The 15651-nt window shown below is 37.8% G+C and overlaps 1 long non-coding RNA gene across 1 annotated transcript; it reads right to left on the bottom strand.

Annotated features, from left to right (window-relative positions):
- Positions 1 to 1224: 1224 nt before the first annotated feature.
- Positions 1225 to 12295, bottom strand: LOC105025964. Its single transcript, XR_829169.4, has 3 exons — positions 12259 to 12295; positions 12020 to 12105; positions 1225 to 1636 (listed from the first exon to the last, which is right to left on the bottom strand). It is a non-coding gene; the product is annotated as an uncharacterized LOC105025964 (long non-coding RNA).
- Between the last annotated feature and the right edge of the window lie 3356 nt (positions 12296 to 15651).

Below are 15651 nucleotides of genomic sequence, written 5' to 3'. Positions count from 1 at the left end.
AAGCAGTGCCACAGACTGATCGACTCCATGCCACGCCGCATTGCTGCTGTAATTCAGGCAAAAGGAGCCCCAACTAAGTATTGAGTGCTCAACTAAGTATTGAGTGCTGTACATGCTCATACTTTTCATGTTCATACTTTTCAGTTGGCCAACATTTCAAAAAATATTTTTTTTGTATTGGTCTTAAGTAATATTCTAATTTTCGGAGATACTGAATTTGGGATATTCATTAGTTGTCAGTTGTAATCATCACAATTAAAAGAAATTAACATTTGAAATATATCAGTCTGTGTGTAATGAATGAATATAATATACACATTACACTTTTTGAATGGAATTACTTATAAATCAACTTTTTGATGATATTCAAATTTTATGACCAGCACCTGTATATTACCAATTCGCCAAGGGTATGCAAACCTTTGAGCACAACTGTAACCAGTAACCAGGGGCGGAGTTTAGCTTTCACTCAATGGGTGCAAGACATAACTTCGCCCAAATTCTTGCTTTTCTTTACTCTTCTGAGTGGTAAACATATCTACTTTTCATTTTTATGTTATGGTACTTAAATTAAGCTAGCTTTTTTCCTCAACTCAGATATTTAGCTAATGGACAGGCAAGATAATATTACACCCCCATGATCACAAATGGTTTGATCCAAAAAATGCATTATAGAATCAAAAAACATTTCAGTTGTTTATTTGATTAGATTCAACTTTATTGTCATTGAACAGTAAGAGTACAGTACAACGAAATGCACTTAGCATCTAACCAGAAGTGCAAATGGAAGAAGGCAGGTAATTTACAAGTATTAAATAAAGTGTGTGTTACAAGTGGAATGTATTGATGTGCAATGTACAAAATTCTGTACAAAATGGCAATTCTAAATTAGCAATGAAGGCAAATAGGGGAGGGCAGAAAATGTACAAATTTACAAGTATTAAGTATATGTATGTGCAAGTCATAATGAATTAGTTGTGTGATGAGGCAAATGCAAGTACAAATGGCAATTCTGACTGTGCAATCAAAAAAGTTGGAGGTGTTAGTCTGTGCAACTGAAATGCAGCAATGAGGTTCCCAAGGTAGACAAGTAGTACAGGGGAGTGGTGCAACAAGGTCCCTGAGAGGCAGTACTATGCGGTGGGCGGGTGGGTATGGTTAGTGTTGGGATGGATCACAGAGTTTAGCAGGGTTACAGTAGATGGGAAGAAGCTGTTCCTGAGCCTGCTGGTGTGGGAACGAAGAGACCTGTACTGCCTGCCTGATGACAGGAGGAAAATAGTTTGTGGCATGGGTGTGCAGGGTCTCTGATGATGGCTGGGACCTGGGCATCAGTGATGTGCTGGGCGGTTTTTACCACCAGTTGTCAGGCCTTCCGGTTGGCCACAGAGCATCTACCCAACCACACCATGGCACAGTTTGTCAAAATGCTCTAGATTGTGCAGCGGTATAAGTTTGCGAGGATATGGGAAAGCAGGCCTTCTTCTTCGCTGCTGCTCCTTTTTGACCAGGGTTGGGGTGTTGAGTGTCCAGGAGAGGTCCTCAGAGATGTGGACACCCAGGAATTTGAAGCTGGACACGCTCCATCTCAGTGTCATCAGTGAGAACTGAGGCATAACTGCAGCCTTTAGACTTCCTGTAATTCACAATGTCAAATATTCTGTTAAATAAATAAACTAACTAAACTAAATAGTATATAGCAAAACAATTAAATTATGCTAGGTTTTCTGAATGATGAGAAAACATTTCTTGAGAGCCTTTCTGTTTGGCTGCTATCGGTGCCATGCAAAAAATAAAAACCTTACAATATCCTGGTTGCATAAGTGTGCACACCCTCTTATAACTGGGGATGTGTCTGTGTTCAGAATTAACCAATCACATTCAAACTCATGTTAAATAGAAGTCATTACACACCTGCCATAATTTAAAGAGACTCTGATTAATCACAAATAAAGTTCAGCTGTTCTAGTAGGATTTTCCTGACATTTTCTTAGTTGCATCTCAGAGAAAGAGTCAAGGTCCGCAAAGAGCTTCCAAAGCATCAGAGGGATGTCATTGATGAAAGATATCAGTCAGGAGAAGGGTACAAAATAATTTCCAAAGCATTAGATATACCATGTAACACAGTGAAAACAGACATCATCAAGTGGAGAAAATATGGCACCACAGAGACATTATCAATAACTGGATGTCCCTCCAAAATTTATGAAAAGTGGTCAGGGAGGACTACAGCAACATTAAAGGAACTGCAGGAATTTCTGGCAAATACTGGCTGTGTGCAACATATGACAACAATCTCCCGTATTCTTCATATGAATGGGCTATGTGGTGGCGTGGCAAGACAGAAGCCTTTTCTTACAAAGAAAAACATCCCCCAAAAGCATGTGGGAAAATGTGTTTTTTGGCCATAACTGTTTGGCTATAATAAGGTATGTTTGGTGCAAAAACAACCCTGCACATCACCGAAAGAACACCATACCCACATTGAAGCATGGTGGTGGGTGCATCATACTTTGAGGCTGTTCTTCTTCAGCTGGAACCTGGGCCTTAGTCAGGGTGGAGGGAATTATGAAAAGTTCCAAATACCAGGCAATTTTGGCACAAAACTTTCAGGCGTCCGTTAGAAAACTGAGGAGAAATTCACCTTTCAACACGACAACAACCCAAAGCCCACATCCAAATCCACAAAAGCATGGCTTCACCAGAAGCAGATTAACACTTTGGAATGGCCCAGCCAGAGCCCAGACCTGAATCCAATTGAACATCTGTGGGGTGATTAGAAGAGGGCTGTGCACAGGAGATGTCCTCACCATCTGACAGATTTGGGGTGCTTTTGCAAAGAAGAGTGGGCAAATACTGCCACGTCAAGATGTGCCATGATAACAAACTCAAGTGCCCAAAAAGTGCTGTAATAAAATCAAAAGGTGCTTCCACAAATTATTAGTTAAGGGTGTGCACACTTATGCAATCAGGAGTTTTTTATTTTCCCCCTCAAAGCTTTCAGTTTGTTTTTCAATTGAATTGTTCACGTTATAGGTCACATTAAAGGTACCTGGCATTTTAACAGGGTTGTGTAGACTTTTTACATCCACTGTACATATTGCCATAGTCATGACTTTGTTTGTCCTAAGTCAATCTTACTGGTTTTCCCCATAATCCTGTAAAATTAGACCACAATCTTATTACATTTACCATCACGACAACAAATTCACAAGTACCCCGAAAAATAACTTTTAATTAAAAGCCATACCAAAAATGATCAATTAATCCAAATATTTTTGGATGCACTTCCAGATTCCCTCAACTTATCCAAGGATGCCAGAGTAAATAAATCTGTTAACAATCTAACTGAGGATCAAAACTCAATCCTGTGTAATACCTTAGATGCGGTTCCACAATTAAAAACAAAAACATATTTCATAAGAAACTAGCCCACTGGTATATAGAAAATACCAGAGCTCTTAAACAAGCCTACAGGCAGTTGGAATTTTTTTTTGAAAAGTTTGAAATACTTAGATTATCCTGGAAGACAGTACAATGCAATATCAAAAAAATATTTCTAGTAATTTTCTTGAACTGATGTATTTATGAATTCTAAAAATATGTATGGGTGATTAAGGAATTACTAGTTTAAGTACTGAGTCATTGTGTAATGGAAAAGTACTGAGTCATTGTGTTTAGACAAGAAGAGGAGTGCCAGATGTGTTGATAATGTTGTAAATGTTGGGAAAGGAAGAACATGAGGTGCTGATGTTGATGTAATCCATATGTCAGAGTGGGGGTGAGGATAGATCAATGTATTTTATGATAGGATAGAGGAAGAAACAACAGAGGATTGGAAGGGATAAAGAGAATATATGCTGTTTTCAAGGGATGCCTATGCAAACGTTTACCCCCACCCATTCTAGTATTGAAGTACTGAATGTACAGTGGGGAGAACAAGTATTTGATACAATGCCGATTTTGCAGATTTTCCTACTTACAAAGCATGTAGAGGTCTGTAATTTTTATCATAGGTACACTTCAACTGTGAGAGACGGAATCTAAAACAAAAATCCAGAAAATCACATTGTATGATTTTTCAATAACTATTTTGCATTTTATTGCATGACTTAAGTATATGATCACCTACCAACCAGTAATAATTCCGGCTCTCACAGACCTGTTAGTTTTTCTTTAAGAAGCCCTCCTGTTCTCCACTCATTACCTGTATTAACTGCACCTGTTGGAACTCATTACCTGTATAAAAGACATCTGTCCACACACTCAATCAAACAGACTCCAACCTCTCCACAATGGCCAAGACCAGAGAGCTGTGTAAGGACATCAGGGATAAAATTGTAGACCTGCACAAGGCTGGGATGGGGTACAGGACAATAGGCAAGCAGCTTGGTGAGAAGGCAACAACTGTTGGCACAATTATTAGAAAATGGAAGAAGTTCAAGATGACGGTCAATCTCCCTCGGTCTGGGGCTCCATGCAAGATCTCACCTCGTGGTGCATCAATGATCATGAGGAAGGTAAAGGATCAGCCCAGAACTACACGGCAGGACCTGGTCAATGACCTGAAGAGAGCTGGGACCACAGTCTCAAAGAAAACCATTAGTAACACACTATGCCATCATGGATTAAAATCCTGCAGCGCACGCAAGGTCTCCCTGCTCAAGCCAGCGCATGTCCAGGCCCATCTGAAGTTTGCCAATGACCATCTGGATGATCCAGAGGAGGAATGGGAGAAGGTCATGTGGGCTGATGAGACAAAAATAGAGCTTTTTGGTCTAAACTCCACTTGCCGTGTTTGGAGGAAGAAGAAGAATTTGTACAACCCCAAGAACACCATCCCAACCGTGAAGCATGGAGGTGGAAACATCATTCTTTGGGGATACTTTTCTGCAAAGGGGACAGGAAGACTGCTCCGTATTGAGGGGAGGATGTATGGGGCCATGTATTGCGAGATCTTGGCCAACAACCTCCTCCCTCAGTAAGAGCATTGAAGATGGGTCGTGGCTGGGTCTTCCAGCATGACAACGACCCGAAACACACAGCCAGGGCAACTAAGGAGTGGCTCCGTAAGAAGCATCTCAAGGTCCTGGAGTGGCCTAGCCAGTCTCCAGACCGAACCCAAAAGAACATCTTTGGAGGGAGCTGAAAGTCCGTATTGCCTAGCGAGAGACCCGAAACCTGAAGGATCTGGAGAAGGTCTGTATGGAGGAATGGACCAAAATCCCTGCTGCAGTGTGTGCAAACCTGGTAAAGAATTACAGGAAACGTATGATCTCTGTAATTGCAAACAAAGATTTCTGTACCAAATATTAAGTTCTGCTTTTCTGATGTATCAAATACTTATGTCATGCAATAAAATGCTAATTAATTACTTAAAAATCATACAATGTGATTTTCTAGATTTTTGTTTTAGATTCCGTCACTCACAGTTGAAGAGTACCTATGATAAATATTACAGACATGCTTTGTAAGTGGGAAAACCTGCAAAATCGGCAGTGTATAAAATACTTGCTCTACCCACTGTATATACATATATATATATATATATATATATACTTAAGTGTTTGTATGTATATATGAATGTTTGTATGTATATAGAGAGAGTTGTTTATGTTCACTTGGATTTAAATAAAATATCAAGTGAGAACAGGTGCACTACTGAGGCATTTCGGTGAAAGAACAAATTGTTCTTGTTATGAATCTGTCCCCTTGTCAACTTTGTGATGAATGGGGAGAGATTCCTCTCAGCCTCAGCCAGGATGGAAAATGGGCTTCTGCTAAGGAGATCATATTCTGCTCCTCTAGCTACTCCTACACATCAGTTTGGTTTGTAATTTCTTTTTTTTTGATGGAATCCTTGTTTTTCAGGTTGCACTTTCCATTCTGAAATGTGTTGGCTCCCTGTATGCTGTGTCTAGTGTCTGTATAAACAGCAGTCAGCGTCTGATTATTCACTCTCTACCTCTCTGGCCACATTGCGTAGTTGGTAGTGCTTCGCCAAAGCAAACACTCCTTTTAAAGGGTCTGACAATTTGTCAGACCAGTTTTTCCTCTAGTTACCTCTCAGAGAAAGAGATATTTTCCCCTAAACTTTGAAGGGCATGTTGGAGGCTGTAACTGAATGTTTGTCACGGGTTACTGCCATGGCATACTGAGAGGGTCATAAAACATCAATAGAGCATTAAAAAGAGCTCTTATGTTAGCGGATGTTCAATAGAAACCTAATCTATTATGGCCTATTAATTCACCGGTTAAGTGTAATATTTTGTGTAGAAAAAGGCTGAGTGACATGCTAGTCATTAGACGACGTGGGCTAATTTGGTTGCAGAATGAAAGCCAATAAAGGTGCTTAGAGTTGACATGGTGCAGCGGTGAAGCCACTGCCTTGCAGTTAAATGCATAATTGTGAGATCAGGGTCTGAATCCTGCCTGCGGGTTAGCCAAGTGGTCCCACGGAGGACGGTGCCCAGAGAGGGCTGCAATTGTCCAGCGCCATTCAGGTTTGGGTGTTAGTAATCTTATATTGTTGCCCTGTAGCTTGGGCACCTGTGAGCTCATTCGAGGTAGGCCAGAAGGCACATAAGGCTGTCGGCCTAAACCAGAACAAGAACAGCATTAAGTGATTTGGAAAACACATATCTCAACATCAACTGACTGTAGTTGTTACTATCAAGCAGGGCCTTAATCACAAATTGGATATCACAAAATTGGGTAGAGGAACCGGTAAAATAGAAAAAGCCTTTAAATGAATATAGAATTAGAATGTTCTCATGCTGTTAATCAGGTCATTGTGTCCTTTATTTAGGATTTTATACTCTTTTGCCAGAATCCTCAATGTTACATCATCATTATCCTCATAATCTAATGATTATGAACATTTGATATCATCGAGCCATGCTATATTTTGCTGGGAGCCCTATGCAAACCAATATATTTTTATGATTATAGCTCTCTTGAAAAATTGCTATGGTTAAGTCTTACTAGTTTCCCTAATGAGGTCGGCCTTCTTTTTGTGGTAAAATAGCGATTTGCCATCACTCTCGGCCTTGTCAAATTTGTTTTCAGAGAGGAAGAGGGGTAATCATCCCCATGGCGTTCTTATAAGATAATGACAAATGTAATTGTTGTGCCCTGTCTGTTGCTGCAAGGTAATGGTAGTGTAATTTCAAAGTTTCAATGTTGCTTTGCTTTGAAAGAGGCCCTATATGAAAAACATTTTGTTCAGCTTGAAAGAGAAAATGTTCTTATTGTTTGTTTAATGACACTGAGTCATGTATCCCAAAGCCGAATTTTTAAACCTTTGCATCTCTGCCCAGAGTCCTAGGTATTTTGCAGAAGAAAGCCTGCGAAATTTGTGAGTATTATCCAGATATAATGTGATTTCATATGAAAGTCCCATGTGTATTTGAAAACATTTGAGCTGGTACAGATGCTGTTGTCAACAGTGATCATATAATGATCTATCAAGAGCAAGAGAATATTAAAGACTGGCTTGCCAAATAATAGTTTTTGATTTCTGCATCTCTGTACATTACGTTTTGCATGCCTCCATGAGTTGGCTTATGCATAGGTACTTTTTTTTGGGGGGGGGGGGGGGGGTTGTACATGCTATTACAAACCTCTTGGATATTGGTCTGTTTGTGATCATTGCCTTAGATTTTCAGATACTGAACCAATACTATTTCATAATAACACAAGTAATTTCTGATGGATTGCTGTTAACAGAACTTACATTTGATAATGATTTTGGAGATTTACACATGGCTGTATACTGTATCCATTATTAACACATTGTTTTGTTTTGGGTGGGGGTAGTATGGTAGGACATACAACTCTGCATTATTGAAAAGAAGCACGGCTGTGAGACCTAATCATTCACTGGCTGCACATGCCACTAATTATGCATAATGTGTGTGTTATTTGCAAATTATATCTTTGCATTTGTTGCATGTTGTTCTGGTCTTGCAGTCATTCCTATATGGGCAGTCCTGGCACCCAACAAAGCTTTAGATAAACAATCAGGAGAAGCAGGAACAGAATGTATTCCCAACAAGGCTGCTAAACGATAACAATACGGGTGACATTTTGGACATTAAGACAATTAATTATGCCTGAAATGTGCAGAAAAGTAAGTTGGTATCCACTGAAAAGAACAGGGCATGCACTCACTGGGCACAACGTGTGGATGAATGGGTGTTTAAGTGTTAGTCAGACACTCTCCACTCTGTAACTGCACTAAACTCTCTACCATTGTTTTAAGTGCTTTAATGACCCTAACCAAAACACTGAAAGGTATTTTTGATGTTTTATCTCCATCATTTGCAACATAAGTGTATGGGCCTTTTCATTAGGAATTGAATTGTACTTTTAATGTTTTATCAAACGTTATGTTTTTGTGTGATAGTGGGGAGTGTAGAATTTTATGAATGTATGCTTTTTATGTTTAGATTACAACAGAACATTCATTTATCCGTACACAGGAAGTCACGTCCAGTCAAAGCGTGACAGTAATCTGTTAAAAGTAATCTGTAACAACTGATAATGTAAAAAAGGCTTTTAATTTGATTGATTGAAAATTTTATAAACTTTTCAGATGCATCTATGAATGTATCTATCAATAGAGGGCACATATGAATTCTCTGCTTAATATAGAAGTGTCCCAAAGGTGTGTCTGTTCACCTACGACCCTATGGATTTGCACAACACAAACTCCATAATCAAACTAGCAGACAATACCATGACTGTAAGTCTGATAACCAACAACCAGAAGTCAGGGAGAGGGAAAGCAAACTGGCATTGTGGTGCCAGGACAACGATCTCCCCCTCCATAAAAGCAAAACAAAGGAGATGATTGTCGACTATAGTAATCAGAGGAAGGAACACCAGCAAATTCATATCAAAGGGATATCAGTAGAGAGAGCAGGCGGTTTTAAGTTACACGGATCCACATATCCACCAGTGTTGTCATTAGGGAGCAGCCTCAACTCTACTCCCTAAGGCAACTCAAGAAACTTGGCATGCCACTCTTGGTCCACTCTACAATAATGACTGACTATATGACAGCCTGGTACGGGAACTTCTCCGCATATGACCGCAGCGCCTTTCAGAGGACAGTAAACACGGACCAGCAGTGAACATCTGCTCTAAACAGTGCAAGACGAAAGAACCTGAAAACCTACTCTGACTCTTTCCCTGTTCATTTACATACATTTTTGTCATTTATCAGACACACTTATCCATACTTAAAAAATGTATGTCATATTGCTAATCATTTTCCATAATCTAATGTTGATCCCCTTACCTTGTAAAGAATTTTTTTTTTGTTATTAAAATATACCTGTCTCTAAAAAATTTAACCAAACTAGTAATGGGCATTCAAAATCACTACAGTGAACTGAATAATTTAGTAGAGTTCTTTTAAAAGATTTGAATATTTGGAATCATTGATTCATTTAATCAACCTTTTTGTCCAACCTCTTAATTAAAATTCTCATGATGGGACTTTATTACTAGCACTCAGTTCAATGTTTTATAGCATGGAACATACAAAATACTAATAGTATTTTTTGTAAACAAATTATATTTGTGTGATGGCTGTGGCTGTGGCGTCCCCATTTCTCACCTCTACAGGTCTTACAGTTGGGTGTTGTGAACTCAAATGTCTGTGGAGTTTAGCATTTGATTTTCCACAGACTGACAGAAGGATTTAGAAAATTGTAGACTTGGCAGTATATACATTTATTGATAAAGGTAGTACCAATATTGCTCCTGTCACTGTGCTCTCATGTTGCTTTTTTTTCATCTGGCATGTTTTTTTGTGGTTTACTTAATATACAAAAAAGGCTGTGTTGATATTGACCTACGTCATACCCAGAATTATGTTGTAATGTTATAATGTTCAAAATAACATTTAAAATATTCACTGAGGTACTTTCTGAAGGTAAATAAATTAGATTTACAAATGACACATCTTATGCTCATTAGGTATGCTTAAATTAGAGCCATTTGGATATTGTTTATAATTTAAAGTTGATAGCTACGTGTCATAAATGTTTTCTAATGAATGTAATCTACCTAAATGGCTTTGAAGTGATTAAAACTGATGAGCAGGCATACAAATTTGTTTCCACCATTATTTTTGAAAATATAGTTTAATCAGGGCATTGTGACATCACAAAATAGTTAAGCATTTATGATGAAAGAGTTTTAATTCTATGACAGTGTAAATTTGTGATTCTCTCTTGTGAATAGTGATTCACTTGAATTAATCCTCTAAAGCATTGATTTAGTACACTGGGTTGACTGAAAACATTTGTTCAAAAAGAATGAGTCAGTCATTTGTACATTGCTAAAGCATTCAATTACCCGAATTGCCTCTAAGATTATAATTGTAATGGATGCTATTTGCCGTTCCTATTTTATTACTGTAGAATAAAGAAACCTCCATGTTCGACACTCCATTATTAATATCCAAAATAATTAAATGCTATCACAACACTGAGACACTCCTCCACACTAATGTGTATAATGTTTCTGACAGTGACTGTGTACAAATCAACATTGCTGTTGTAATGACAACATTTATTAATCACCTCTGTATTGCAATTGCTGCAGAATAGCTTAATGTGACCTCATCTATTAGTTGAATATCCCATATAATTATGGATCATTTTGAAGCCTACAGAATAACAAGAACCACATGGAAACAACCAATTAAGAGTAGCACACTCCTACATAATATTAATAAAAAACTCAGCAGTTTGGGTTTGACATCACTTTAAAGCTGTATATAAAAATGTCCTAGTTTGCTCCCAGAATGATTACACCAACCAATCGATCCTTCTGGTCATGTCACTGCTCCAGGTTTAATAGTATTCGTCATATCTGATAGCAAAGGCTTCTGAGATCACTATTTGACAGTCTACAGGGTGCACATGTTTCCAATCATTTGATGAAAACAATGGCAGGTTGATGCAAGCTTAATTTGAATTGGCCCAGGCTTCATGAAGGCTCCCATAAAACATTTTTTGTAGGGCTTCGATTGCAATCATGCTCGGGATCTGTACAATGGATACATTTATAGAAGAGATCTGGCACTGAATAAAAACATGCATCTTATTACACTTACAGCTCGGCATGCAGTGTCACAGATTTTCTCGCCAAATTATGCAGACGGACATTTTGTGCAGTATAGTCTTTGATTTCAGAAAGGATTCAACATTAATCCTCTACAAAAGTGATAAGAAGGCCATATTATGGATGGCATATTTTCTTTCTCTATGAACAGAATAACATTTGATCAAGACTTGAAATGGCTGTCAGTCTACATTTTCCAGGTAACCAACTTGCATGGATAGGAAAGCAAATTAGTTGTTTTTGCTATTTGCCCTTAAAATGAAAATTATATTTTTACAATAAGATTGTGTTTTAATGTGTGCATGCTTTGTAGACAATACAATTTTGTATGTACAGTTAAGCCTAAAAGTATTCATACCCATGCCAAATTTTGAGACATAGTGAATTTTTATTTGACCAATATGTTTCGTCTGGCTGGAAATTACATAAACAAATGACAAAACACAGTAAGACATAGTGCTGGAGATACAAACGAATAACGTAACTTATTATTTTTGTAGCCATGACTTGCAGTTGACTAGTAACTGACTAGAGAACTACTGCTGTTCAGCTGTTCTCAATTTATAGGTGATCAGAATGCTCACTCATGGTAGAAATTACAAGACCATTTTAAATGGTATAGAAACTTGCATTTTCTCAAAAATGTCAAGGGGTATGAATAATGTTGGACATGGCATTTTTCGTAAAAAGGTGAAAAAACGGAAATACTTACGTTATTCATTTGTATCTCCAGAACAATGTCTTACCGTGCTTTGTCACTGGTTTATGTAATTTCTAGCCAGAAGGAACCTATGGGTCAAATAATTGCACTATGGCTCAAAATTTGCCATGGGTATTGTCCTGCATTAATGTGGATGTTACTTTGACACAGACCACTTACCTGAGCATTGTTGCAGACCATGTGCAACCTTTCATGGCAATGGCATTCCCTGACGGCATTGGCCCCTTTCAGCAGGATAATGCGCCCTGCCAAAAGAGCAAAAATGGTTCAGGAATGATTTGAGAAACACGAGTTCAAGGTGGTGACTTCAAATTCCCCAGATCTCAATTCAATCGAGCATCTGTGGGATGTGCTGGACAAACAGGTCCTATCCATGGAGGCCCCACCTTGCAACTTACAGGACTTAAAGGATCTGCTGCTGATGTCTTGGTGCCAGATACCACAGCACACCTTCAGAGGTCTAGTGGAGTCCATGCCTTGACGGGTCAGGGCTGTTTTGGCAGCAAAAGGGGGACCTACACAATATTAGGCAGGTCGTCATAATGTTATTGCTGATCGGTGTACATGATAAAGATAAAGCCTATGCTACTCATCAACAATTTCCATGACAAAATAAATGTCTAGATAAGCTACTTTCAAAAACAGTACTGCTGTTTGCTCATTGTCAATTGTTGAGAACTTTGTTTTAGGTTCTAGGTTCTGTTTTCAGTGGTAGGCATTTGCTTTTCAAACTGTTGGTTTTTCCAACAATAGTAAAAAAAAAAATGCTACTACATAAATATCATCATTCCTAGATGGCAGTTCCCATTCAAGTCAATTCTGGCAGAACTTAATTGTGTACTCATGAATAAGTTCCAAAACCCTTCTAGAGGTAAACTTTTCAACATATTATATTGCATGTCTATGGTATATTTGGCTTGTGTGTTGGCAAAATAGCATGCAAAAACTGACTATAGGCTGCAGTTGTATACATTTTTGTATAAACATGTATACAGTTATCTTTAAAGAAATCCTTTATTAACTCACAAATATGCTTGAAATAAAGCTCTCCCTTTCCTCTTTTAAATAATGGTAATGGTTTATGTTAATCCAGTGGCATTTTATGGGTAAATGAGCGCATTCACCTATCTAACCTTACATCATGTCTTATAAAGGCAATGTAAAAAAATCACAAGTCCTGCTGAGTTTCACTGGCTTTATTTCCAGTGACAGCCTCTCTGGCATCTAAGGATTTAATTGCTCTATGATGCTGATTCCTAGAAAGAGATCTTCAATTAATAAAAATGTATTTCATGGAAAATGCTGCTAGCCCAAAACAACTATGGTTTATCAAGCTCCACAAAAAATAAAGATGAAAAACTACCACGCAATAACTGTAGCCCAGTGCAGTTCAAGTTCATTTGAGGTTTGTGGGTTTGTGATTTATTACCTACTTCTCCTGAGAGGTTATGTTGTAACTTCTGTCATATGGTCTTTAATATTTTATAGAGGTAACTAATAAGGATGTGGTGAGGTAATCTTGAGGCTGCAGTATATTATAGCCAAAATAGAGTTCAGCATCCACCCACAAGGAAAGAAAATGTCAGAACCCTTCACATTGACACATCGCCTCACAAGTCACCTTAATTTCTAAATGTACTCTGAAAATTAGAGACAAAAAATAAATAATGAAAATGCTTTGTTTAACAAAATTCTATTAAAATTTTTGACTTATCGAAGTAGACACCTTTTGCAGATATGACAGCAGAATACACTTGTGGCATTCTTTCTACAATGGAAATAAGTGTTCTAAAAGTTATTCCCTACACTGTTGCAGAAATTCCAACAAAAATGTTTCACTTCCCAAACCAGGTGGATGGGGTTTGTCTGACTGTGCTGACCATTAAATTATTTGAATATGAAACATGATATGTTTTGTGTCATAATCTTGTCGTAGGATGGACCCCTGACCAACTAGGTGTATTGCATGATGCTGCAAAATGCTGTGGAAGCCATTTTGGTCACCAAATCTAGATCCAGAAAAATAGCCCTAGACCATCAAGCTTCCTCTTCCATGTTTGACAGTTGGTGTCACACTGAGGAATGATCCTTTCGCCCACTTGACAGTGTATAAAAACGCTACGTGATGAACCGAAGATTTCACATTTTGGCCCATAAGACCTACTTCCAGTCTTGAGTATTCCACTGGCATTCCTTCATTGCCCAGAAAAAGGCTCTTTTTCTTATTTTGCTATCATAGCAATGGCTTTCTTACTGTCACTCGACCTGTCAAACCTGCAGCTTGAAGTCTTCTCTTCACTGTTGAAATTGAGACTTGCTTAATTCGATCAGTGTTAATTGATGCTTGATGTTGTTGTCACGCAAGCTATTGACTAAAAAACTTGTCTTCTGATTCTGTTTCCTGTCAGTGTCCTCCAGTTTCCAAGTGCCTTTTGATGGTACAAGAAACTGTACTCTCTGAAGGAAAGACCTATACAAGGGTTATAATGGTCTGTCTGTCTTCCTTTGTTAATTGTGTTTTTCTCCTCATTTAATAGAAATATACTACTTCCTGCAGTACAATAATATAGTAACACAGTCTGCTCGAAAACTGCTTTTATACAGAAAGGGCATTTGTAAGCAATCAACAAAAGATGGGACACTTGTAAGGAATGATTAGCATCAACTTTCAAGGCTTAATTTATTAACATTGCTGCAGAACAGATCTATTTTAACCCATTGTAAGGTTTTGGTGACCTAAACTTACATTTGTACCATTTTCAGGTTATTCACTGGATTTGAACTGCTTAAATTTGAATAAAAACTTGATAAATGGGGTGTTCTAAAACTTTTGACTGTTAGTGTATGTCCGAAATTATGAACTTCTCTGCATATATGATAATGTATAAAACACAATAGAAGACATCCAGGTGTAAAACAGCACTAAATTAGATTAGATTCAACTTTATTGTCGCAGTTTGCATCTAACCAGTACTAATAGAGGAGTGCAGAAAAATGTACAAGTATATGTATATACAAGTGGAATGTATAGGTGTGCAATTAATGCAAATGCATTACATTTGTTGGAACCCATATTTCAAAAAACAAATTGTCTGGGAATGGATTAATTTCTCTACTAGAATTAAGAAAGCAAAGGTATGTTTTCAATGATTGGTGGCAAAGAGAAAGCGATTTTCTCATTTCAAAAACACGGCAATACCTGACTGATTACCTCTATCAATATAATATCTTTATGATGATTTTTGAGTTAACGTAACTATTCTCAGTACATATTGCCCTTCAAAAAATGTATGAAGTTGTACTTCATATGAATAATAATAACTAATTATAATTAAAAACAAATCCATATTTTTTAAAGTTTGGCATACTCGTGGTATAGATAATCTGAGTGGTATTTTTGATGACTCTGGTAATCTCTATACATATAAGCACCCAAGGATTCCCAATTTTTTTTTACAATTGTCAAAGCAATCCCTGTTGGCCTATTTCAGTTAGAGAGGGCCTGTGGAAAGATACACAGGATTTGAAGAGTCAATCACGCATTGTTTGTCAGATGCTTACATGTAAATGACCCAAAACAAGTCTTTATGTATGACATTACTGTATTTTTTTGACTTATGAACTGTTACTTAAGAGTTAGGTAAACAATTTCCACAAACTGTAAAATGGTATGATATTGCAGGAGTACCTCTCTTAAATCTAGAGTAATAAACAACAATCGACCATAACCTGGAGGGCTGTATGAAAGTGCAGCCCTTCATACCTTGGGGTATGAAAGTGCCTTTATTACC

Source organism: Esox lucius, chromosome 2, assembly GCF_011004845.1.
Source record: "Esox lucius isolate fEsoLuc1 chromosome 2, fEsoLuc1.pri, whole genome shotgun sequence".
Taxonomy (NCBI): domain Eukaryota; kingdom Metazoa; phylum Chordata; class Actinopteri; order Esociformes; family Esocidae; genus Esox; species Esox lucius.
Note: the sequence above shows the minus strand (reverse complement) of the source record. Positions and strands in the feature narration are given on the sequence as shown.